We start from the raw sequence: 27893 nt of genomic DNA, 5'->3' as shown, positions 1-27893 counted from the left end.
GACGCACTTCGAAAGTCGGAGCCAGTTAAAGTGACATGGGACCCGGAGAAAGAGAGTGCGTTTTGCAAGCTTAAACAAGCCTTAAGCGAAAAACCCGTTCTCATGGCGCCTGACTTTTCCAAGGGCTTTATCATTCAGTGCGACGCGAGTGATCGCGGAATGGGAGCTATATTGTGCCAGGAAGATGACACTGGTCACGAAAGACCAGTTTTGTATTTAAGCCGAAAACTGAGCTGCAGGGAAGAGGCATATAGTACCTCTGAAAAGGAATGTGCCTGCCTCGTGTGGGCCGTTCAAAAGCTGGCCTGTTACGCCTCCGGTTCCAACTTTGTGGTCGAAACGGACCACTGTCCTCTAACCTGGTTGAATAACATGTCGTCCAAAAGCGGCCGGTTATTAAGGTGGAGCATGATACTCCAACAGCACAACTTGAACGTTCGTTACAAGAAAGGAAAGCTAAACGCGAACGCAGACGCACTGAGTCGCGCGTTCTAATCAGTGCCGTCTTCGGCTATCCTTTCGGTTTTCGCTGGCAAATTGAGGCAAAATTTTGTCCTCATTGCGGCCTCAGCTGAGCGCTTCCGTCCTGAGTGATCTCAAGGGGCCAAGATTATTTTGAATTCTGTTTCATTGCGTTTGTTACACGTGTAATATTTTGAGTTCTGTTTTTAAGAGTTTTGGTGTCTCACATGTGCCTCTTGATATAGAGGGAACAAAATTTCGACATAAAGGTAGCTAGGAATATATTATTCTATTTAGGTCTGGTGTTCTGTGGGGTGACCGAGGGCACTTGCTTGTGTCGTGTGTTGTCTGTTGTCGGACCGTTCTTGACAAGTTGCAGAACGATCAACAAGTGCTGATACGAAAGATCGTCAGAAGAGACGAGCAAAGCAAGTCGACACATCTTGGCGACAAGCCACTGGAGCCGGGATCCGGCCTGGCGACTGGGATCTGTTCACGGAACGAAGCGTGGAGCCAAATGTCCCCATGGCCCTGGAGGTGAACCTGGATGGACCTGGCGAACGAGCGCGCCCGGCATCCGAGCCACGTGGAAGCAGCTCGTCTTTCCGGCGCATTGTCTGGCGGCGGGGGTGCTGTTATGCCAGGGCTCCCAACCCAAACTTCCTTGCTTCGACAAGGAATTCAAGCTGGTAAAACGTCTGACGCAACCAGCGTCGACACCCGCTGATGCAACGAAGCGGGAGTCTTACGCAATCCCCGGCAACTCCGGCGATGAGGCTGACTCAACCAGCGTCAACACCAGCTGATGCAACGAGGCGGGAGCCTTACGCAATCCCCGGCAACTCCGGCGCTGCGCCTGACGCAACCGACGGAAATCTCTCCCGCAACGTGCGGCAAGCCCTCCTCCCCGCGGATCCGGTTCGAGCCAGCGACCAACGGCGGTTCCTGATTGGAGGCTTCGCACTACTGGCTGATGCAAGCGATCGCCCAGGGCTATAAAAGAACCAAGCTGCGCGGAGAGAGAACGGGACAGCGAGACAGCGAACGAAGAAATCGCGGGTCGTCGTCGCACCGCTGTGCGAGCCCAATAAGCTGTCGGCCCCAGCGCCGAATATGTAAAGCACTGTAAAAAAATTTTTGTCAAAATGACGGGAAATATCCTGGCAGCTCTATTTCCAAGCATATGGCCGTCAAAATGATGGCAGGCCGTCATTTTCAAATGATGGTAATATTTTATCATTTTGATGTCTTTCCCGTCAATTCAAAATACAAGCAAACCGTCAAATTGATAAAATGTAACAATCAAAATAACTGAAGGTCATCATTTGCAAATGACGGTGTTCTTTCATTTTGACGTCTTTTTCATGAACTCAAAAAACAACCGACCTGTCAGATTGATAACATTTCACCGTCATTTGCAAATGACGGTGTTCTTTCATTTTGACATCTTTGTCGTGAACTCAAAATAAGACCGACCTGTACGTCTTTTTGTCAATGCTATTATGAGACCATCAATGTAGCATTTTCTCTGCGAGGTGACAAGAGGCTCTCAACATGAAATGCAGCTGCATTGTTAGTATGATGGCCCAGGAGATCTCATGTGTATTCTGTGTCACTATGAACTGTAGAGTGGTCTACCTCACCATGCGACCATCACTCGACATGGGTAGTACCTAATAAAATATGCAACGAAAGCTTTTGTCAATACTTGCACATTTATTATTCAAAGCGCTTTGATAAGGCTGAGCACCCTTGGTCCTATTCCGCTCCCTTCTCTTTTACCCCGCCTTTTGGTCCGGTTGATCTGTCCAATGTACCTGGAGTAAACAAAAAGAGAATGACAGAATAAATCCATGCGCCATAAACTATGCCAATCACATATTCGGGTTTCAGATGTGAAACGCCGGAAATGTATAAACTATGCTGCATTGTGTGAGAGACACTGTATGATGAAATCAAAGGACACCAGATAGAAATGCTGAGCTGCAAATGTGACCATATTTGTCGCATGCTGAACTAGCTACATGTATATGCTCTGATGCATAATGTTCCCAAGTAAGCATGGAGTGTAACAACAAATATAAAATGTAAAAAGAGCCAACAGTTGCACAAACAACCCGTGTATTATTTCTAGTAACAGAAATAGCTGCTCATAATGTAGAGGGATAAACGCATACTCTAAACCGTAATTCTGCAAGGTCATTTTGCTTCACTTCAGAAGCTCTGCCATGAATCGCATCTAGACCACTAAGTTCCAGTATAGGCTACATGCGCACTTGTGGCAGCCGTCCACTTTTACAAACCTCATCATCATGCCCTGAAATTTGTTAAACATCAACACTGGTTAAATCTTGACCTGCACTGCTAGGTGCTGCAAGATCTTCCTCACATTGTGCCACACCCTGTCTTGGACACACAATGCTGCCATGAAAGCAACTTACATGAGACGTGAATGATTTTGAACTTGAAAACACTTTTTTACAGTTCACAAAACAACAGGCAGTGGCAACACTAGAAGAAATATGCTTCTTAACGTGCCCAACATCTTAAAAAAAAAAAAGAAAACTTGACACCACGAAATATATGAGGACATCTAAATTCTTGTCCAGATGACACAGGAGCAACATCATCTCCAACATGACTGCGTGAAACATGCACACGCAGTGCATTAAATGTTTTTAAATGTTTCGAGCAGCCCTGATTTACACATGCTACATTAACATTATGAACATTTGAATGAACTCTGTAGTGTCTTTCATATTTGTACAAGTTCTGCACTGCAGTCTCACAAATGTGACAAGAAATCATGACATTGAGATGTGTTTCCATGAAATATACTTTAGAAGTATGCGCCTATGAGCTGACTTCGCTGACGAGGTAACGTGTTGCAGCTGTGGCTTGGGTGCATGGGGTGAGTAGGCCTGCACATTAAATTTGAGGTATTAGTTCAGAGGACCCTATTTAGGGTCTGATTTGTCTTTACAAACGACACACGTGTCCTCAGAAATTTTAAAACACGGAGACAATAAATTCCAGAGATATTCAATACATACGTCGCTTCGCGGAGCGTTAAAGTTGCAGTGACATCCACGGCCAAGTATGCTTGAGGTTGATATACACCTATGCCAGATGGCTTATGCGCTGACAGTGGGGCAATACGTCGCAGCTGTGGCGTGGGTGCATGTAGGCAGTTGGCCTGCACATTAAACTTGAGGTACTAATTCAGAAGACCCCATTTAGGGTCTGGTCTTTCATAACAAATGATACACACATGTCCTCAGCAATGTTAAAACACGCAGAAAAAAATTTTCGAGATACTGAGTACATACCTCGCTTGGTCGAGTGCCAAAGTTGCAGTGATATCCACAGCCAAATATGATTGAGGTTGACCTTTCAGACCTGTCCTGTGAACCTGAAATGATTGGAGCGATTAGCAGTCAGTCAATCACATCCATTCGATAGTTACATGCAGTAACTGGCATACTAACTTGCAAGCACTTGACAAATCCCTTAGCCTCCTCCTCACCCTGCTGTGTTTTAAATCCTTACACATGTCGAGAATATTGCAATTTAATCCAGTTTACGAGAACGGATAACTGGGCTAGTTTGTGGGAACTCATGTTAAGGCAGGTAGCGCAAAGAGACACGGACACAAGCGAAGAATAAGTGCACAGGACAAGCGCTTGTCCTGTGCACTTATTCTTCGCTTGTGTCCGTGTCTCTTTGCGCTACCTGCCTTAACATTAATCCAGTTTCTCCATTTTTACGCAGTGACAGCTGCTCGTTTGATAGGCGGTACTTTTAAATTTTCTATGAAAAAATTCAAAGTCGGGGCACGCGCGTGGATGCTCTTGGTGTAATGCTTCTAAAGACAAACTCCGTCTTTCGCGTCTTGGTCTTTTTTTCTTTCGCAATGCTTCAGCGCTTCCGTTCAGTGGCGTAGCCAGGGGGTGGCACACCGGGCCCGTGCCCTCCCCGAAATTCTTTTGCATACAGAGCGAAAAATGACCATTTCAAGGAGGTGCCCCCAACCCCCGAAATGAAGGCGGTGCACCCCCCCCCCTCCCCTACCCTTGAAAAAATTTCTGGCTACGCCCCTGCTCCCGTTTGCATGTTACAAGGTCACTTTCGATTGCGATTCGTGAATCAGAATAGAGCTGGCCAATCGCTATCGGATACCAACGTCTGCATCCTTTGCCGGGAAACGATCAAGAAACTAGAGAGTAAATTGCACAAGAGATGCAGTTTTAAGCCACACTACAAGACAAAAAAAACTATTAATTTATAGTTGACGTATACTTTTACGAATTAGCGACTATAGCATCCACATTATGCAAGTCGTCAGAGTTGCAGATGATCATGATCAGCATTAGCGCATGTATACGAACGAACAGATGAAAAGCAAGAAGAAACAACTAAATAAAGTCTTATACTAATTGCTCTGAACGTACTCGGCCGTACATGGCGCACTAGAGTTCCTCCACTCGATCCCAGTCCTCGTACCGTTAACCACTTTCAATCGCCATCGAAAGTGCGCGATAAGTGCACTCTACTCAAAAACACGCGCCAATATTCCTGGAGGAGACGCTGCGACACGCCGATACGACCAACCACGTCGCTAACTGTCTACCGCATTTCAAATGATTGTGGTTAGTTATTCCTCTTTGATCGCTCTAAAAAGTGTGCGAGCAAGCGTTTGAAGTTGCGAAGGTCATCCGGACACCAAATTTATCCCGGTGGGTGGACATTTACGCATTTTATCCGGACTTTTGTGTTCGCGTCACGTTGGCGGCAAGCTAGGCCTCACCCCCAGTTGGCCTATAGCTCGGCGAGGCGCCAACGCGCCATTCGCGCAGACGCGAAGCGAGAATGGCGGCTACTACCGAAGAAATGGAAAGCTCTGCGGAGGATCTAGAAGCAACGCCGAGTACTTCAGCCACACCTAATGAACAAGAGGACGCAGCATATGAAGACGCGGGTTTCGCAGCGGACAAGACGGGTTGGAAAGTGGTGACCAGCCGGAAAACGAAGAAGAAGGAACGCGCCGAAACAGTTGTGCAGCCTTCACAGCAAGAAAACCATCCAAGCGGCGGGCAGGTGAGCTCCTCTCGAACGCCTCCTAACATTATGAATCGGGTGATCAGAGCCTCACGCATGCCACCCCTACCCCAAGACAACATAAAGATAGTGTTTCGCCCAAAGGGTGGCTTGAACTTACAAAAGGTCGGACCTATTTTAGTGAGCAAAGCTCTTGTGACAGCAGCAAATCTTCGTCCAGATCAGACCACGGAGGACATTATTTGTCCCAACATCATGCAGAATATCATGGTGGCGAGCACGCCGTTTAGAGAAAATGCAGACAAGTACGCGGATGTCGGGGCTATCCAAATTGCCGGCAAACAGTACGAAGTAAGCGCTTATGAAGCTGCCCCAAGTGACACCTGCAAAGGGGTAATTAGACACATCGACGCTGCTGACGATCATCGGACGATTGAAAGGAACATCGTGAACGACCGCAACCCCACGGCACTGGCGGCGAAGAGAATCAAGAACTCAGGCTCAGTGATCGTTGTGTTTGATGGACTTCGCGTTCCGAACTTCGTCAGATACGGACCCACTCTGGTACCCTGCTACTTATATCGCAGGCAAGTGGACATATGCTACGTATGCGGCAAACTCGGCCATCGTGCGGACGTTTGCCCCGACCCGGGCTACACCCAATGCCGGGGCTGTGGAATTTCTAACCCAACCTCATCCCACGTGTGCAATCCGCAGTGCAAGCTGTGCGGAGGTTTGCATGCAACGGCGGACAAGGTGTGTACGAAACGTTATCTCACCCCATACGTAGTGCGAGCACGACGACTACGAGCGCGATTGGAGCAACAAGATCAGGCACAGCTGGCCGAAGAAGACAAGCAACAGACGGAACGAGGCCGATCTACGTCAAAGACGTCGACACGCAGCCACTCCCGCTCTCGATCGCGGAGCCGCACACCAGCGAGGACATCGACCACTAGCAGGAGTCGCTCAGGGTCACGGGTGCGTTTCGCGAGAAAGAACAGCGGAGGCGACGGCACGTGGGCGGACAAAGTCAGAGGCGCTACGATGACCACGCCGAAGGAAAAAAGTGAGTCCTGCAACACAGATAAAGAACGGATAGCTATGTTAGAACAGGAGTTAAGAGAGCTAAAAGCCGCTTATAATAAGCTAATCCTAGAATTATCCGAAGCACGTAAAGCAAACAGCAGTAGACCAACACGCACTCCCGAACCACCAACTGATATCGAAACTCCTCAACCAGTTGATATTGCGAGACAGGGCGAACAACGCGAAGAATCCCCGGCTCCTAAGAAGCGAGCTGTAACGCAACCGCGAATGGCTGTGCGATCTGACGTTAAGGACGCCATGGACGTGATGAGCGAGAATATGAGGTTAATGAACGAGAGCATGATGCGCATGAACGAGAAAATGGACATGTTTAACACGCGTGTACAGAAAATGGAAGTGTATCTAAACAATACGGTAGTACCGGCCATGGAGAGGATGAGTTCACAGCACATTGGTGTGCACGGCCCTCTGCACGATGCTTTCACTGCAAGCGAAGGGTGCTATGATGGTCAACATGGCAGCGACAAATAGGACACGTAATCTCCGCATCTGGCAATGGAACTGCAGGGGGATCGCCTCAAAAAAGGCGGTCCTCCTGCAGATGGTAAAATCGGAAACCGAGAAACCACACGTAATTTTGCTACAAGAAATAATCACAACCGAACTGACCCTTATGGGCTATAAGGCCGAAGTCCACAGAAACGAGCAAGGCAGAGGCGTCGCTATTCTGATTGGAAAGAAGATCCCGTACATTCGTCATGAAATCCGCCACACAGCCTGCTATCTCGAACACCTTACGATCGAGATCATACCGAACGACCACGTAGGGAACAAGCAAAACATCTTTCTCACTAATTTGTACAGCAGCCCTAAGGACACGAGGCAAGGGTTCAGAGGCATACTGGGCAAAATCGCGAACATCGCTAAAGATAGTCCTCTAATTATAGGGGGTGATTTTAACGCCCCACACCAGGCATGGGGCTACGCGTATCCCTCCAGCAAGGGAGAGCGTCTTCATATGACAGCCTCCGATCTCGACCTCACTCTCATCACAGACCCGGAAATTCCAACTAGATGTGGCACTTCCACATGCCGAGACACCACACCGGACCTTACTTTCGTCCGGGGCATAGAGAAATGTGGCTGGTACAACTCGGGCATAGACCTTGGCAGCGATCACTACATTCTCCGAATTAGTGCAGAGCTCCCAGGAAGGAGGCAAAGGGAGTACAAACTAATTGATTGGGACAAATTTCGTAAAATACGGACGCAGCCATCAAACTCATCAGGAGCAAACACAAAGCACACGATAGCAAGCTGGACCGAACAGCTCAAAGCCGACATCGCAGCCTCGGAACGAACGATTACCACGGACGTTAAGGTGGAGAGAATGGACAGTCGGCTAGCGAACCTTCTCGAAGCCAAACACTCCATACTAGCCAGATGGAAGGGCCAACGTTTTAACCGAAGACTGCGAAAGAAGCTCGCTGAACTCAACAGGACCATTGAAGAATACTGCGTGGTTCTTTCCCGACAGCAGTGGGACGAAGTCTGTAACACCCTCAACGGGCAAATGCGCAGAGGGAGCGGGTGGAGGCTCATAAAACACCTCCTCGACGAAAATGGCACCAAGTCCAAATCTATGCAACGGACCAGGCTCAGCAAGTTAGTACACTGCGCGACGCAACGCAGTACTGCCGAAGAACTTGTTCAAGACCTTGCCAAACGGTACCTACCGCTTAAATCGGGACAACCCAGTATCTCACAAAGGAACATCTATGACGGTGCCCCAAACTCGGAGCTAGATGCGGACTACACAGAAAGCGAAGTACGCTTCGCAATTCACGAACTCAACAGTAACTCTGCAGCCGGCCCCGACGGTGTCACCAATCGGGCTCTCCGAAATTTAGACGACAATTCGGTCACCTTCTTAACTCAACAAATTAACGAAGCCTGGAAAACCGGCCGTCTGCCTGGAGAATGGAAGCATGCAAACACGGTCCTCATCCCGAAACACGGCAAGCCGCTGGGGCTATCAAACCTGAGGCCGATCTCACTAACGTCCTGCATAGGAAAGCTAGCCGAACATGTCATTCTGAACCGCCTGTCGGAACACGTAGAAGAAAAGCAGTACTTTCCCTACACTATGATCGGCTATAGGCCGGGTCTATCAACGCAAGATGCCATGCTACGAATAAAGAAAAGTTTGCTGGATCGCCCCACACGAGACACAAAGGCGCTGCTGGGACTCGACGTGGAGCAAGCTTTTGACAACATCCGACATCAAGCCATTCTGACAGCCATATCTGAACACAATCTTGGAACACGCTTCTATCAGTACGTCAACGCTTTTCTGGAAGATCGAACGGCCACTCTGCGGATAGGCGAGCACGTCTCGCAGAGCTTTGACCTGGGCGATAAGGGAACACCGCAAGGTTCAGTACTTTCGCCATTCTTATTCAATCTGGCTATGGCAAAGCTCTCTCGCGCACTGGGTGAAATAGCAGATGTGGAGCATACCATCTACGCAGACGATGTCACCATTTGGAGCACCGGTGGCAGCGATGCGGAATTGGAAGCCCGCATGCAAGAAGCCATCTCAGTCACCGAAGCCCATCTCACTCCTATGGGACTTCGCTGCTCTTCCAGAAAATCCGAGCTGCTTATCTACCACCCTCCCAGACGAGGGCGCCCGTCAAAAGACTGGCGCAGACCCATCCCTCCATGCATAGAGTTACACGACTCGGACGGCAAACGCATACCTACGGTCGACAAAATACGAATCCTCGGACTTATCATCCAAAGTAACGGCTCCAACTTGGTGATGCTGGAAAGCATCACGTTCAAGATTGGGAACGCGCTCCGAATGTTTCGGCGCATCATGAACAGGCACAGAGGACTGGGCGAGGACAACGCCATCAGAATGGTCCACGCTTTTGTACTCTGTCACATCACATACGTGGCTGCCATGCTGAACTGGAAAAAAGCGGAACGGCGAAGGCTCGAAGTGCACATACGACGCGCTTTCAAGACAGCGTTGGGGCTCCCGGATAATGCCTCCACTGCTCTCCTCTTACAGCTAGGAGTGCACAATCCCCTTACCGAAATAATCGAGGCTCAGCACACGGCACAGATCGCACGCTTATCAAGCACCAAAGCGGGCAGAGATATTCTCGTCAAGCTTGGCCTGAACACTATTGTGGAAAGGGACAACGTCCAGCAGTTACCTAAAACCATTTTCGAATCAGTTACAGTGCTCCCCTTCCCGAGAAACGTACACCCGATCCACAATCACGGAAGAAGACTGGCCCGCGCCAGAGCCCTCGCGGCAGACGCAGCGAGGTTTCCTGACCAGACAGCTTTCGTGGATGCAGCGCACATACCGGGAAAACACGCCTACTCGGTAGTAGTAATTGACGGACACGGACGAACGCGTAACTCACTAACTCTTTACACCAAGAGGCCGGAGGTAGCCGAACAAGCAGCGATAGCACTAGCTCTCACAGACTCGAGCTTCACAACAGTATATAGCGACTCTAGAGCAGCCACTCGAGCTTTCGCAAAGGGCGGGATAAATAAGACGACGCTACGAATATTAGGCGGACACAAAATCACCGATCACTCCATCGTATGGTTTCCGGCACACATGGGCAGCTTAGGGGGCGGCCTGCGGAATCTCAACGAGACCGCACACGAGGCGGCGCGAGGACTCATCGACCGCGTCACTCCGGTTTCCCCCGATACACTCCATATTGAGTACAGGGATCAACTATACACTTATAACGAGATCACTAAACACTTTTATCTAGGCCGGCGAGAGTTTCCCCTCCCGAATAAGAAATTAACGCGCAGCCAGTCGGTAACGTTACGCTTGCTCCAGACTAACTCATACCCCAACCCCTGGCGAATGAAGCATATCGACCCAGACTACGACGGACAACATGTATGTGAACAGTGTCGTGAACGTGTAGACTTGAACCATATGCTATGTGGTTGTGCATCGAGTCACACTTACGCGAAGAACAAGGAAAAGTGGGACAAAGTGCTGAAAAGTGCTTCACTAGAAGATCAACTTCAGGCTGTCCAGGAGGCCCGCGAGGCGGCGGAGAGCTTCGGGCTCTCTGTCCCAACGTGGGAGATGCCCTCTGCACCTGGCACCTAGCCGAGTGTCCTTCAGGACCCCTTTTTGGGCAATAAAGTTTCACCACCACCACCAATATTCCTGGAACGTTTGAGCTTTTTTTTTTTTTCACTGGAACATTTTTATTCATTTTTTTTTTCTTTTTATCACACTAGATGCAAGCTGACGCTTGAAAATTGCTGCACGTGGTTCAGCGTCGGCGCAAAAGCACATCGCTCGAATGCATACCGCAAAAACCAGAAGAGACGCGCGATGGGAGTCGCCTCCACAACGCGCGAAAACTAGAGCTTGCTTCTTTGCTACACGCAAACGAAGTGCCTTGTTAAACAGTGCACAGCCGAAGGTGTAAACAGACGAAAGTAGTATATAAGTAGAACAGTACACTCACCTTTACCCGTGCACTCGACTTGAGGCTGCAGCTCCAAAGCACACACGCGCGTTGCACAGGCACTCGCACGCCACGCAAAAAAAAAGACAAAATGGCGCACCAAACCGACATGGAAGAAGCACGCACAAAGCTCAAAGAAACAGGTTGGAATGTACCGGCGTACCGGCAGTACTCGCTCCCTCGGCTCTTTCTCTCTCTCTCTCTGGCGCGGTGGCGCCTCGCCTCTGCCGCGCTGCCTCCTCCACTCTTTCTCCTAGAGAGGTAACCGCTGAAACAGCAACGTGTCACGTGACGTGCGGTAGCGAACCGAGGCGCGCTGGAACTTTCTCTCTCTTTTTTCTCTCGTCTCTCTTTCTCTCCGCTCGCTCGTTGACAAGAGAGTCGCCGTCTTTCCCGTTTGACGCCGACGGCTCGTCAAAATAGATAGAGAGATCGCTGTCAAAATGATGGCTCGTTTTAACAGTGAGCCTCTGTATATATGTATATAAATTTGCCTTAACTCACCGTCGCCTTGATCGCTCCGTCTATCAGCTCTGCGCAGAAGCAGTCGCAAACTGAGACACCCGTTTCCCAACAGTACCGAGCAGGGGGCATCGTCGTCAGGCAAGGGGGAGCGCGAGAGGGCGTCGGCGTCAGCATGCTGGCGTCCGTTGCGGTACAGCACACGTATGTATGTATGTATGTATGTATGTATGTATGTATGTATGTATGTATGTATGTATGTATGTATGTATGTATGTATGTATGTATGTATGTATGAACGTCACAGCCGGCGCGACTTCAAGAACAGCGGGGGCAACGCGCCATAGATCCACTGGCGACCGGCCGGGTTATGAAAATTCGTGCACCTAGCGGATTTCCGCGGAACTAGAGCGCTGACGTAATGTGCTGGCCCCCGCGCGCTGACATGAAAAGTGAGTCCGCACCGAATCGAAAACTCTCGAAAGACAGTGCCCCGAGCAATGACCACGATCGCAGTACACGTGTGACGAAGGCTTTCCAAGCTTCTACACTAGTGCAGTCAGCGTCAGAAGTTTAGAGACCACGAGACACAAGAAAAGGCTTAATATTCCCGTTGATTCTGCAGGAAGCCTTGGATATAGATTTCCGGCCGGTTCTAAAACGCACTAACAACATATACCGCAAAGTTCAGTCGAATACGTACACAGATTGCTGGGAAATTTTGAAAGCTTTCTCAGACCTCAACATCGTCATCAGCCTGACTGCGCCCAATGCAGGGCAAAGGCCTCTCCCATGTCTCGCCAATCAAATCGTTCCTGTGCTTGCTGCCGCCGCGTTATCCTCGCAAAACATCTTAATCTCATCTGCCCACCCAACTTTCTGCCTCACCCTCGCGCACTTGCCTTCTCTTGAAATCCAGTCAGTTACTCATAATGACCAGCGGTTATATTGCCTTCGCGCTACATGCCCTCTCCATGCCAATTTCTTCTTCTTGATTTCGGTTCTCCGTTCTCAGACCTATAGTGGTCTCTAAACTTCTGGCGCCGACTGTACTCTTATTCGGTGCAGCACTATTTCGAGGATTCAAAGCGTGGGGCGTGATTACGCCTTTTTGGGGAGCAAAAAAAGAAAAAGAATAAGACGCGCGCGCTCGGAGTGCGTAGGCTTCTGTGAAGAAGAGTCCGAGAATATACACTTCCTGCTTATGAAAATCTCGCTCCGCGCGTAGGTGGCGACAACGCGCCGCGGAATCGCCATATTTCCCGCTCCTTTTTGAACTCCACCCAAGCAGCGAGTGAACTCTCGAGGAGCCGTAATCTATGTGACGCCATAACGCGTGAATAACAACTAAGCAACTAACCCAAACATTACTAATACAGCACGTAGCGAGGAGATCGGAGCGTAAGCGGTGCCAAGGAGTTCATTTTTGCTTGCTTGTTTGTTAGACTAACACGTTGTCAGCAGACCATGCAGCGAGTAAAATCACAGGAATAAACAGACAGGTACATCCACCTGCGTATAAAGATATAACAATAATTATGGTATACAAATCAGATGTTAAGCGATAACGCTGATTTTTTTTATCGCGTATGAAGCCAGCCTGACATCCATATGAATGCATTAATTTTTTGTTGTGCATTTCTTAATAGTTCTTGCAGAAAGTTAACGTAGTTTCCTACTATCTGACAAACTGTTTGAAACTGGATGATATAACAGATGATATAACAATAATATCCGGGGTTTTGCGTGCCTAAGCCTCGATGTAATTATGAGGCACCGCCGCGGCCGGGATGGAACCCGCGACTTTCGGGTCAGCAGCCAGGCACACATGACAGAACTGAACGAATGGACAAATAACGATGTTACGATTAATTAAAGCGCTGGAGTGACTAGTGGATAATTGTTAGCTTTACATATAAATTTGTAGATTACGGTTATAATTTCTGCGTAGAAATTTCCTTCCAATTACAATTAAATTATTCCTTACAAAGGCAGAGGCAACGAAAACAGCTCCGGGAACGAACGTGGACAAAAAGACAATTGTCTGTCGCGTATGTTTCAATGGCATTAAAAAAAGTTTTTTCTTAGACTACAAACGTGCTTCTTCAGAAAGAACGTTATCATTAATCGCGTAGTGCGTAAATAAACAATAGTGTATTTTTTGTATTGACGCACGCGTTTATTTTTTGAAAGTTTACGCGGGTAATTTGTTTTCCGCATCTGGAACTCTTGACCCTCTCTACAAACCTCAAAATAATAAAAAAAATAAAAGTTTAGTACAGGTACACAGAGACAACAATTAACCAGAAGTAAGTAATTAGCGCAAGTGCATTGCAATTAACCATGTTTGGGACGAGCTAATTCATTAGTATGCAGGAAAACAGTAGTTGTGTACGTGTACAATACCCTGCTTCCAGGTTTAAACATTGATATGCTCGCATTCACAAAACATGTAAAATGCTCGAGGCCCGTGTTCTTAGATTTAGGTGCACGTTAAAGAACCCCAGGTAGTCGAAATTTCCGCAGCCCTTCACTGCGGCGTCCCTCATAATCATATACTGGTTTTGGGACGTTAAAACCCAACAATTATTATATTATTACGAAACATGTAAAAGAAAAACCCGGGATTAGACAATCGGAAGAGGATTAGGGTGAAACCGTAAGAGCGATAAAATGAATTAATCGGGTCATTTTCCAGCTGAACAGTGGAGTCTAAAACCCGGAAGCTTTTCCTGCAAGCGAAGTCAAACGCTATTTCACCAGATTGCGTCACACCGCGGCAAGCTGCTCGTTGAAGCATCGCGTTTTGGGTTTCTGAATGCACATATACAAATACACACCGTACACGGTCTCAGTAGTGAAGATTACACCCAACGTAATGGATTCAGCCAGACTAATGGCGCACAGAAATGTGAGCGAGGTGCGCAAAATATCTGTGAGCGAGGTGCGCAAAATAACTCGGTCATTGTTCTGACGTCTAAATTTGAAAGTTTGTTTGTGCAAGGTTTATTACAGCATTATGTAAATCACGTCTACACAATCGCATGTCTATACATAACAGCTGCCGTATACGTGTCTACAAGCTACAGTTAAAGAAAAACACCGCTCTTACACCCTGTGGAGATGGTTGCACCAGCGAAGCTGAAAGGGGCGGCCCCGGTGTCCATCACTGGGCCCTATCACGGAGCCATTCCATTCTGTGATGGCGGCACAATAGTGACACCGAATTTTGATGAAATGTACAGAAATGCACGTAATTTTCGTGAAAGTTACAGCAAGTCCCATTTGAATGTAGCGTATGCTCCTTTAATGGTTTCCATTCGAGCAGCATGCGTCTTGTTGCCGCGGCATGTGTCGTCTTGCCTAGCTTGCCGCATGCGATTAGCGTTTCGTGCAAGAACTTGAGCAGCCACTTGAACAGCGTGCGTATTTTTACGCATTCTCCCCGTTTCGCGCCTATCTTCCTTTCCCCAATGTTTCCCCTTTCCCAAATGAGCAGGCACGCGTTGTGACCGTTTAGGTGGCAGTTGTCAGCCTGTTCCCTCCCTATTTCCTCTGTGTCTTCGTGTTTTCTATGAATTCAAACCAACCAAATAAATAAATAATAAATAAATTTGCGACGCTTTGGTGGACCGGTGGTGAGCAGTGCGTGGGGTTTGCCCAATTTCTGTGGCACGTAACCCGCGGACAACATCATTTTTAGTGGAGCAGTGGTTGGTAGTGGGGCTTGTCCAATTTCTGTGGCCCATACCTATACGGTAGAGGTTTTCTATACGGACATCCGCTTCGCCTCGGCGTATGCAGCTTCGTTCTATAGGAACTACAAATAATGTCCTCTATGCCTTCCCTGGCTTCATTCTCTGTTGGCATGATTAAATTGTACCTAACAAAGAAAACGAGCCCCTATTGATCCATATTAGCCGGCCGTCTCTCGCTATGTCGGACATGTAGTTTATATGACACAAGACAAAGGTGATGCTACACATAGCCTGGCGAAAAAAAAATTCACAAGTGGCAACCAACGTCTAGCAGTTAGTACAACAGTATGCATACGTTTACCTGGGTCAATGGCTAACGAGGGAACCTATTCGTGGAAAGGAAATCTGCCGAAGAATTATATATAAGGACGGGCTCCAGCGCATACGGCAGGAATTAAAAATAATGACAGGCAACATGCATTTGGCAACATGCATCTTCCCGCATTTTCGTATCCTTTTTCTACGATTTGCCGTATCTGCTTATTGCATTTTGTTTATTTGACTGTGTTCTGTTGTATTATACTGCATTATTGCTTGGTTTTTTTGAAAATGTCCCCTATCCTCCCCTTCTTACACTTATTGACTAGGCCAAATTCCTTTACTTGTCCAATGCTTTTTGATAAGGCTGTTTTTAGGTTAGTTTCTTGCTTGAATCCGATTAGCTTTTGCCATTTTGCTTGTACTATTCACCACGTATGTTATCATGCACAGGATGACAGCAGCCCATTTCAGTTTGTAACTACGGGACCTCCTTCTGTATATACTTATTATGTATTAATCCCTTTGCTTGGCTTCAAATAAACTGATTTTGATTCTAATCCAGACGCGAAAGAGCACTATAGACCAAGATATATCAAGAGATCGGAATGCAGCAGCATGGGTCAGAGAACGCACGTAATTAGCCGGTATTTAAGTTGATATTATGCAAAAGGAATGGTCCTGGTCCGGCCATATAACGCGTAGGGCCGACAACCGGTGGTGACTTAAAAGCAAAGTAACGGTTTCCAAGGGATTGGAAACGCAGCCGATGACGGCAGCGAGTTTGATAGAGCGACAAAATTACGAAAATCGCTAGGATAGAATGGAATCAGTTCGCGCAAGGTAGGGTAAATTGGAGATCATTTGTTGATGTCTTCCACTGGCGTGGCCAGGAAAAAGGGGGGGGGTTGAAACCCCACCTCGAAATCTTTCCATTTTGCACGTGCATATAGTATACACGCACACATACAAACGCACGCACGTGCATACATACAGTACGTTTAAACCCCTCCCCCACCCGAAAAGAATTTCTGAATACGTCCCTGATGCTCGTCCTGCTATAGGGTAAATTGGAGAATATTTGGTGATAACTTTGTCCTGAAAGGGTAAATTGAATATCATTCATTTGGTGATAAGTTTGTCCTGATAGGGTATATTGAATATCATTTGGTGATATCTTTGTCCTGATAGGGTAAACTGAATATCATTTGGTGATAACTTTATCCTGATAGCTAGGGTAAATTGAATATCATTTGGTAATATCTTTGTCCTGATAGGGTAAATCGAATATCATTTGGTGATATCTTTGTCCTGATAGGGTAAATAGGAGAACATTTGGAGGAGAACCTCTGTCTTGATGGGTAAACTGGATGTCATTTGGTAATGTATTTTTCCTGATAGGGTAAAGTGGAGATCATCATCTAGTGATGTCTTCGTCCTGCTGTGGACATAATTAAGATAAGCTAATAATGATAATGGAGGTGTATAGAGTGAGACGCAGCCGCTGATTAGGGCTGCTGAGGTATGCGACACCTCCCCCCCCCCTCCCACCCCCGCCCCACCTTCTGCCTTCCCTCTGCAAATGACGTCTCTGTACACGGTCGTCGTCTGCAAACGCGTACGCCAGTTCGTCTGCTCCTAGTCGATTCTGCATCGCCTTCTGCTACAACTCTGCGGCGGGGGTGCTACTCATTCGTCCATTGACCAAATGCAGTCAGTTCTTTTTTACACAGGTCACAGTACGACAGAGGAAACGACCGCTTTCTACTCTCTCCTCCCGCACAAAAATCTCAATTCGAGCTTACGCGTCAGAACAGGTGGGTTATATCTACCACCACTACAACAGTCACTGCAGCACAACCCACCACTGCCGGGGTTGTTGGCGGCGGCCAATGACGTCATCGTGACGACGTTTGGTCGACGACACTCCATCAACGCGCTCTCTGACTCACACAGGTGCAAGAGCGAGCAACTCACGGCGGTGGGAAGTCAGGTAAGGCGGCTTGGAGCCGGGCAAGCGAGCGCGGTCTCGAAAAGGAGCTTGTTGTTGGCTCGTGAGCCGAAAAGAATGAAAAGGACAATAAGAACGCAAGCTTCCCGCGTCGTCGAACAGGCAAACAGGAAAGGGTGAAAGGTGCCGCCCCGTAGCGGTGACGTAAAAGAACCGAAAACAAAAAAAGAAGTTAAGGAGAGGGGTACAGCAAGAAACGGCATTCCTAGTCGTCCCACGTAGGCGTGAAAGAACGCACGATCGTCAGGTAGTGGAAAGGGGGGGGGGGGGTGGTTCTAAGAGAGAACGGACCTACCGACAGGTTATGAGTGTTCGAGAATGGGTGAGTGGGGGGGGGGGGGGGGGGGGGGAGGGGATACGTTTTGGCAGCGTCTTGTGTGGCTCTCGCAATCAAACTCACGTGCATTGTACGAGTGGGACTTTTGTACGTGGGACAGGAGGAACACCTCTGCATACGGGAGCGCAAAAAAACACAAAAAACAAAGAAACACACGCACACACATACTCGCAATATAGACCCGGAGACGACGTCTGATCAGATCCCACTATCTGCTTCGAGAAAAAAAATAAAAATGATCCGTGCATTCTTTGGGTGTCTTTTTCATTTTATCGGCATGGTATACATATACAATCATTTTCACGGACACGTTTATAGCCAAAGCGGAGGCTCTTATCGTTCGGCCAGCATATTAAGCCCGCCGCACAGGTAACGCAAAAGTAACGGTAAAGCTCATATAAAGCAAAAGTAACACAATTACCCATTCATTGTCCTTTTTTGCTACGACTGCTAGCGATTGTAACCAGCTTCCTGGGTCTAAGGAGCATCCGTAATTAACTAATAATTAGATGGAGTTAGGCCATTGTGAAATTTTATTTTTTTGTTGCATTTCTGCGGATTGTCTCATATATTTGCTGTATATATTATTCTACCTATGTCCTTATTTTTTTACGAATTGCTGCTATATTGTGTACCCCATGTCATGCTGCAGGTTCTCAAATAACTTCTTTTTCGCTTGTTATTAGACTGATAGGTCCATATACAACAGTCCCTCCCCTCTGTAATGTACTGGTGTACTCTGAGAGCACAAAAAATAAGATAAAATAAAAACGGGACGCGGAGATGGAATGCGCCCAAGGTTTTACAGCGCGGAGGAAAACCACGCGGTCTTGACAGTAGTTATCGCGCCGTTTACGCACTTAATCGTTTCTGATAGTGAGTCTTGTCAAGATAACAGGACAAAAGTTATAACGTATATAAAGTATCTTGCGTACGAAAGGTCAGATATTTTTCTCTCTCGGCATAGTGCACTAGTTATGTCCAGAGCAAATACTTTACATCACTCGGAGAGATAGATCGACAGATAGATAGATAGATAGATACATAGATAGATAGATAGATAGATAGATAGATAGATAGATAGATAGATAGATAGATAGATAGATAGATAGATAGATAGATAGATAGATAGATAGATAGATAGATAGATAGATAGATAGATAGATAGATAGATAGATAGATAGATAGATAGATAGATAGATGCCCCCTTGTATAAAATGTTTTCTACAGTATCGTCCTGCGGAAAAAATATGTTTCATCTTTGACATTGTATTGATGTAATTTGTATTGTAACGCCCACTTTGTTGTTGTGAAGCCTTACAACCCAATATGTAACGGCCGTATGGCGCGAACAGTATCGTGAATAATAAAAAAAATATCTTACGAATACCTCTGTCTCGCCGAAACACATCAATGCATCCATCATTCTTCTTTCAGAAGAGCGCCAATTAGTGTGTTGTAAAAAGGCGCAACACTTTCAAGTTATACTGGCTTTCCTAGGACCACTGGACGTTTCATGGAGACCCAGTGATCAGATTTGAAAATGCGTACCAACAAGGTCGAGCTGCAGAACATTAAGCTGCTTAGTCATTCCACCTTTAGCTAAGAAAACACAACCGATTCGATGCAGGAAATGTATAGCCGTACGAAGCCGAAATGGCAAATTGAGCGTTCAGCGACACATAGTTTGCAATCTACGGAACTTTATTGCTTCTTTCTCACTCGGTTTCTCTAAGCAAAGAAAATAGAATGATCGTAGCAGGCAGATATATAGAAGTTAAGAACAAATGGCGCACTTCCAGCGAAGAGCGCGCGTTTGTTTTTCTTGCGCGTCGTCTGCTCCAGCGGGCTTCGCCAGACACGTGCCGTCTGCTTCTCGCATCAAGACCCCCCCCCCCCCCTTCCCCTAGGCAACAAGCAGAATTCACAACAAAAAAATAGTAAAAACCGCGGCAGTCAAAGCCCCTTTTTTGTATTTTGTCTTAGATGCGACATATGCTTATCGACACAGTCGTTTGAAAAATATTGCTATGCACTTATTAAATAAGCAAGCAAGTGTTTAGTTCACCTAAACAAGCAAGAAATAGAGAAATACATAGCGAATCGAAGCAAAGCATGTTACGAAATAACGGCGCCAAGCCAAACATCAACAAAAGAACGAAACGATATAACGCCTCGGGGTGCTTGTCCCGCGCGCGTGCTTCTGGCCGCCCAAAAATAGCCGATCGTGTGAGCCCTCCCAAAGTTCAGAGCACTGAAACCTGGCCGTTGGCTCGAAAGCAATAGCGAAAGGGGAAAAAAAATAAAAAAATCACAGCATATCCACGGAGTGAATGATGATGAGTGGGCGAAGCTGCGGAGGTTCATCGGTAAACTGTGAATCTTCCGTGAATTCTGCCCAGTACATCATCACCGACGTGAGATCGGGCGCGTTTATACTAAAGGTTCGATGAGTTATGACGACTTGCAGCTCACTTTAATTTTACATGTACGCTGTGAATTTTCATTGTTTAGAAAACCATTGCTTTAGAAAACATCTGGCGTCTTTCGTTAAGCAGCTGGCGTCTTTTCGTTTTGCTTTAGAAACATCTGGCGTTCTTTCGTTTTGCTTTTACAAAACATCTGGCGTCTTTCGTTGGTTTATTTCATCAATCAACGGCGTTTTGAACAAAATTTTTATTGTTTAATCACGCACAGGAGAAATCTCACCAGGCACTACCTTGGAGGTAAACAATGGCTGCTAAAGGGAATGAGAGACAGAAGAAGTCGGCTTTTAGCTAACACTTACACTTCTACTTCTACTAACGTTTCCTACTGGAACATGCCAATGGCTGCTAATGGGGAATGAGAGACAGAAGAATTCGGCTTTTAGTTAACGCGCACGCTGCGAATTTTTTATTGTTCAACAACGCACAGGAAAAATCTCCCACCGGCACCACCTTGGAGGTCAAAGCGTAAGACTGGTTACGCACTACGACTACTACTACGACTACGAGGGACGAACGGGTGCCGCCTTAAGGAGCTTCGCCCCTAAAAGACAAAAAGCAGAGTGGCGTGTTTTTGTGTACAGCGCGAGCATTGCAAATGCGTCGAGCAAATCTTGCACCAGACTGGGACAACTCAAGCTTAAAAGCATGAGGCCTCTCACGCAACACTGTGACGCGTGAGGGACAAGGCAATGCAGCTAATTTAGCCAAACGTTCGCTGTACCGGATCAGAAAACATTCGTGTGCTTCCGAGCATTCGCTACTGAAACATTCGAGTGCTTCCAGAATCAGGGGATTCAGTCGTTGCCTATTGTGAATGTCGTCTGCAATCTACAGTTTAGTCGCTACAAAAGCATTCGTCAGCTCCAAGAAAGAGAATAATCAGTTGACTTCAGGAAGACTCCTCAGGGCATACATTTGCACTTTAACACATTCACTACCGAAGCGTTCAAGTGTTTCCAGAATTAGCCGATTCAGTCGTTGCCCTCCGGAAATGTCATCTGCGCATACATTCTACACTAGAACGTTCACTATCGAAGCAATCGTCAGCTCCCAGAAAGCTCAGATTCAGCTGTTGCCTCCGGAAAGTCTGCTCTGAGCATATATTTGCCCTGTGCAACATTCGCTACCAAAACTTTCAAGTGCTTGCAGAATCCGCATAGTGTATTCAATCGTCGCCTTCGGTAAACGTCGTGAGCGCATACACGTTTCAACACTCTAGAACGTTCACTACCGAAGCAATCGTCAACTCCCAGAAAGCTCAGATTCAATTTTTGCCTTCGGAAAGTCTCATCTGCGCATATATTAAATTTTGCACTGTACAACATTCATTACCAAAACGTTCAAGTGCTTGCAGAATCAGCATAGTCTGTTCAATCGACGCCTTCGGCAAACGTCATCAACGCATACACTCAACACTCTATAGAACGTTCACTACCGAAGCAATCGTCAGCTCCCAGAAAGCTCAAATTCAATTGTTGCCTCCTGAAAGTCTCATCTGCGCATGTATTTGCACTGTACAAAATTCCCTACCAAAACTTTCAAGTTCTTGAAGAATCAGCATAGTGTATTCAGTCGTCGCCTTCGGTAAACGTCGTGAGCGCATACACTCAACACTCCAGAATCTTCACTACAGAAGCAACCTTCAGCTCCCAGAAAGCTAAGATTCAATTGTTGCCTCCGGAAAGTCTCCTCTGCGCATATATTTGCACTGTACAACATTCACTACGAAAACATTCAAGTGCTTACAGAATCACTCTAGAAAGTTCACTACTGAAGCAATCGTCAGCTCCCAGAACGCTAAGATTCAATTGTTGCCTCCGGGAAGCTTCTCTGCGGTACGTTAACACGGTGCAACATTCACTACAAAACATTCAAGTGCATTCAGAATAAGGCGATTCAATCGTTGCCTTCAGGAAGACCCCTCTGCGTATATATTGGCATTGCAGAAAGTTGTCTACAAAAAAAAGAAAATGTCTTCCAGGGCCACACGATTTTGTCCTTGGAAAGTATCATCTGTCGCACGCCAGAAAGGGTTTAAGACGCTGGATTCGTTTCGCTGTAGAAAGATAAACTGGGACGCATTATTGCCGCAATCATCACGCGCTGCCACGGTGAAATTTCTTAAAATTATATTATTTATAGAGTCCTGTTTCACAAAAACTGCAGCTGCTTGAAGAGAAAGCATGCGCGCAGCGAGACCCCCGGTTGCGTTACTGTCCATCAAAAATGCAGCAAAGAGCGGGAATTCCTTGGCACGCCTATTTCCGCGCGCAGCGCGGTTGGACCCCCCTTCACCGCGACGTCAGGTGTGACGTCACTGGATTCTATTCCGAGTGGCGCTTCGCATTTTTTTGCCAACGAGACGCCGCGTGAACACACACTCCACAACAGTCATATATATTTATGTCTTCTGCAAACGAGGTTGTCTCTGGCCGTCTGCTCGGAGCTTCATATTAGGATCTGCATATTTTCTTATAATGTTAGAGCTGCACATAATCAGCTATGGATTTGATTATAATCATGCTAATAATCAGCTATGAATTTGGATTAAGGCATCTTTGTTAGCCTTGTTGCACTCATACCAAAAAAATAAAAAAAGAAGAACATCGCCGTCTAGGCGTTCGCCTAAAACCACTCGAAGGTGCAAGTCATTCGGGGTGGGTTATTTTACGGTGCACTCTGTATCGACGTCCAACATTCACTGATTATGCGTCACTGGTGTCACTTTAACTAATTAACTCAGCAGTCGCTTAATTCGCTTTGAATAACATCGTATAGTTAACTTTCACTCATCGCTTTCACTATTTTAGCTTTCACTGCGCAACTCGGTATTCACTTAATTGCTTTCATTATTTCGTGTATATGCACAGTCGTGTCTTCGGTCGTTTTTACAGGGCTCTCGCTCCCCGAGATGTCAGTAAGCCAAGTAACGCGAACGCCTGCATTTTTTATTAGCCACGCGAACGTCGCAATTAGACGAAGTGACTGCGCAACTCGCGCGCCCGGAGCCACGAGGTGTGAGGTTGGTTTTAAGTGCGAAGCATTTCTTAGCCAACCAAAGGCACTTTAACCGTTTCTATCTATCTATCTATCTATCTATCTATCTATCTATCTATCTATCTATCTATCTATCTATCTATCTATCTATCTATCTATCTATCTATCTATCTATCTATCTATCTATCTATCTATCTATCTATCTATCTATCTATCTATCTATCTATCTATCTATCTATCTATCTATCTGTCTGTCTGTCTGTCTGTCTGTCTGTCTGTGTCTTGGCGTTCTCGTGGTCGTCTCCTTCACCTGGTGCGCACCGAAATTGACACAAATTGACATAGAAGGACAAGAGCGTATGTGAACACGATCCGCAGGTCACGGCATGAATAACCTTACTTCCCTGTCGCGTACGTCATGAAATACTTTCCACCAGTGACGTGTGGCACATACCCGAATACCGTGGCCCGTGGTATTCGGGTATGCGCCACAGGTGATTATCAAGCCGGACAATGGAAGTCTTAAGACGACAGCGTGAAGGAGCCCGTGTCGCAGGAACTGTGGTGCCGGCGTCGGCAGCGTTGTCGATGGGTGAAATATCCCGATGGAAGCAAAGAATAAAAATCCGTGCTCGAGCCGGAATCGAACTCAGGTTTTCTGGATGGCAGTCAAGTATTCTACGACCGTGCAACCCCAGCTGTTCAAAGTGCTTCTGAAAAAGACCCTATACAAGCGTCATGTAGGGACAACGCCAACTGTGGTGGCAGTTTTGGCTATGTGTTTTTATATCAATGCAATAAATACTACATATGTACATCTATGACTCCGCAAGCTACGGTCAAGCGTGGCGTGAATACGTTTACGACAACTTCTGTCATGCACATCATCGCACCGAAGCGTACATCTTCTTCGTGATAAGCACAACGTTTCTGCTCCAGCGTGAATGCCGACATTACGTCAGACCATGAGGTGCCTTTTAGACTTCAGTGTACTCGACGTGCCTGGGGTGCTATCCTGGACACTGTCAAATTCCGCCATCTTGTCAAATTTAGTAATGGCGGTATTCTATAAGCCAATATCGGAGGGGCCGTAGCAGCCCTCCGGGCCAATCAGACTTGACCAATGGCGGAATTCGACAACATGGCGGAATCTGACAATGTCCAGAATAGCACCCCTTGTGAACCAATGTTATGTTGTTCGAACAACCACTCCGAATTTACACAAATACGCCAATACATCTGGTAACCCTTGACTCAAATCAAACATAAAGCATATGCTGCTTGCTCACTACTTCGCATGAAATTGATTCCCACAATGCGTAAAATCTGCCGGATATTTTTTTTTTGTGTGTGTGTGTGTGTGATTCCTGTGCCTTCGTGTACGTACACCCGTGAGCAAAAGTACACGGACCCCGGAAGTGCGAGCCGAAATCGCTGTCTACGCCGTCTAGTCGCGCGCCGTCTGTTAACGAGAGCATTACCTTGACGGAAAAGTTGTCGAGAGCATTACTCTGACGGAATTTGTCAAAGAAATGCTCTCGACAGCACTCGACTTTTGCTCACGGGTGTATACATCACGCCGGCTTTTCGCCATGTGACCCTTCTCATGATGCATATAAGATTTTCGCCTTGAAAAAAAAAATCTCGACAAGAAAGTTTCGCCGTGCATGACTGCCCGATGTTTCTTTTCAAACATACCGCCTCCTTGTCTTTGCCTCCAGTATTTTCCCTACGAGCCCTCGCATCGATGCGCCTGACGGACAAAGGGTGTTTCCATCACTCCTGCACGCAACAAGGGAGGTTTCCATCACTGCCATATCATACATGTTCACAAGCAGCTGCACATGCTCGTAAACGCGTGTAGTACATACATCACACTCGATTGAAGCAAGAACTTCAGTTCTATATCAGTTCTGTGCAGCGCAAAACTTAGTTGCCGGTGTGAACTTCCTCCCAAGGTGTAAAGGAATGCAATAGTAACTCCATTGGGGATCTTTTTATTGTGTGTTTGTAGATGAATTGACGATGAAAGGATACGCAGCATGGTGGGAAAAACTGCGTGAAGAATGATGGTGTTACTTAAAGCATTAAAGAAAAATGCCCTCGAACTTTCAAAAGTATCAACCTGAGACAACACTAAAGCCCGTATACGGATGAATTAATGAAAAAAAAAACTTTATTCGGAGTACTGCGAAGGTAATCAGGGGCAAAATACGGATGCAAAAAAAAAAAAAAAAGCGATGTGCTAGAGGCACCCAGTAGAATTGCTAAATATATAGCAGCACGCTATCATTCTCAAAGGTGGCCGAACCTTTAGTGTGACTTTTACACCCCAGCCATGTCAGGATCCTCAATTTACTCCGTTTCAAGTGTAAAGTCTTGCAACGCCCGTCATCATCATCATCATATTTCTTCTCACCATTTTCTGATCACCAACACTTTGCCCGTTCCTCACATGGGACAATGAGGCTTCCGATTGGACAGGGGAACGTCTCTCGCGGGTTACAGTTAATATTCGACACAAAATGGACATATGAGCGGTCACATGGCGACAGTTAATTAGCGAACGTTGGACGTCGATATAAAGTGCACGGTAAGATAGCCACGCCGCATGGCTTTCGCCTTCGAATCGTCTTAGGCGAATGCGTAAGGCACAGGGGCGTAGCCAGAAATTTTTTTCGGGGGGGGTTCAACCATACTTTATGTATGTTCGTGCGTGCGTTTGTATGTGTGCGTGCCTATATACGCAAGCAAAACTGAAAAATTTCGGGGGGGGGGGGGTTTGAACCCCCCCAACCCCCCCCCCCCCCCCTTGGCTACGCCCCTGGTAAGGCATGTACCCTGTGAGTTTTTGCCTTGACACCCTATGTGTCCAAATATCTCTGTTGCTGCCTTTGGTAACAGTAGCGTAGCCAGAAATTTTTTTTCGAAGGGGTGGGGGAAGGGGGTGTTCAGCCATACTTCTTGTATGTTCGTCCGTGCGTTTGTATGTGCGTGTGTATATACACACATGCACAAGTGAAAATTTTCGGATGAGGGTTTGAACCCTTCCCCACCCCCCTGGCTACGTCTACGCCATTGTTTGCTAACATACATACAAAACTACATTCACAGAGCAACAGTTATGCGTCGTGTTTTGATTGTGCTTGCTGATGGGGTTGATAGGGGCGGGCGGGCGAAAATTTTGCACCCCCGTGCCCCCCTGGCGACATGGAGGAAAGAAAAACATGACGGAGCGTCACCTGATAATATGCCCTAGTCACGTGATAGGCAAACGGTACTATTGGTCGTCTCGCTTTGATTCGTCTGCTGCGGGGGCTTTAATCCTACCCAAGAGGCACCGCGCCCCGTAGAGCGGGACAGCGGCGTCATAGAGGTGCTGAACTGAAGCTAGCGGAATCACGTGACACTCCCCCATTGTCACTTTTCCCCCTTTCCTATACGAATACAGGCATTTAGTTCTCCACTTCTTCTATGTCCGTTTAGGTCGGCGCTACAATTAGCACTAATTCGCGAGGCCGCATGGATTCGTAAGTCGTGCTCGATGGCAGCGAACGCGGTCGAACACGCCAGCATCAGCTCGCCGACCTTCGCGCATGCATTTTTAATGCAACCGAGTCGAGACGTACAGCCAGGTGCGAACAGAGGGATGCGTCGCACGGTTTCAAGGGCGAACACCTGTCCCACTCGCAGTGGCCCGGCGAGCAAACGGGAACACCTTGCTACATCATCCGTGACCGGGAAATATCAAACCAGGAAGCGTGTACGCGAGCGGTGAACGCGGGACAATGGGGCCCCCGACCGGCTTGCCCGGATATCGATGTACCGGTAGCGGCGTCCAGTAGCCTTAGATGGCTTGCACGTGACGTCATGGACGCAGCTTCTGAAAGGAACTGGGACTCCACAATGGCGGCTTTGATGACAAGCAAGTTGCGTCTATGTGAAAACGACGCGGCAGGAACGTCTCTCTGCCTGAATAATGAAAGAACCTGCTTGTGATGTGTTGATCATGTGACATCGGAAACGTCGCGTCCCCACATATTCGTGCTCCGACACGGCGTTTTCAGTGACGTCAGTGCAAGTCATATTTAGCTAGAGAGTGTCGTTGGTGAAACCATAGCCTCCTCTATACTATGGTGAAACACTCTCAAAGACATGAATTACCTCTTTTTTTTTTTTTTTTTTTTTTCAGGCGCAGCTTGTTCCGAGTTACATATTTCGGCGGCCTCGTACGCGAAAAGCTCGGCGCCGACGAGAGTACAGAAATGAGGCACTAGAAGATGCGCCGGTCACTTAATTGTGCATTTATGCTCTCTCGATCGTAGGTTTATCGGTGATCAGCCATTTTCTGATATGGAGCAATTCGATCTTTCATCGGGGTGTCTTATTTGTCATTTCACGTTGCCACATTTCACTGTTGCCAGGATAATATGAACGCGTGACCTTCGTTGTTGCCTGTTGAGCTGGTAAGTATGTGGATGA

General features: G+C 47.1%; 1 protein-coding gene and 1 long non-coding RNA gene across 2 annotated transcripts in view; one reads left to right on the top strand and one right to left on the bottom strand.

Moving 5' to 3' along the window:
• The window catches only part of LOC119399996 (SUMO-conjugating enzyme UBC9), a 562334-nt gene that overhangs the window by 354411 nt on the left and 180030 nt on the right, over positions 1–27893 (top strand). The window lies entirely within an intron of this gene.
• LOC119400005 (uncharacterized) lies at positions 2122–11226 on the bottom strand. Its single transcript, XR_005184997.2, has 3 exons — positions 11100–11226; positions 3792–3874; positions 2122–2279 (listed from the first exon to the last, which is right to left on the bottom strand). It is a non-coding gene; the product is annotated as an uncharacterized LOC119400005 (long non-coding RNA).

The sequence above is a fragment of the Rhipicephalus sanguineus genome, chromosome 7, assembly GCF_013339695.2.
Source record: "Rhipicephalus sanguineus isolate Rsan-2018 chromosome 7, BIME_Rsan_1.4, whole genome shotgun sequence".
NCBI classification, from domain to species: domain Eukaryota; kingdom Metazoa; phylum Arthropoda; class Arachnida; order Ixodida; family Ixodidae; genus Rhipicephalus; species Rhipicephalus sanguineus.
This window is presented reverse-complemented; position numbering and strand designations above follow the sequence as displayed.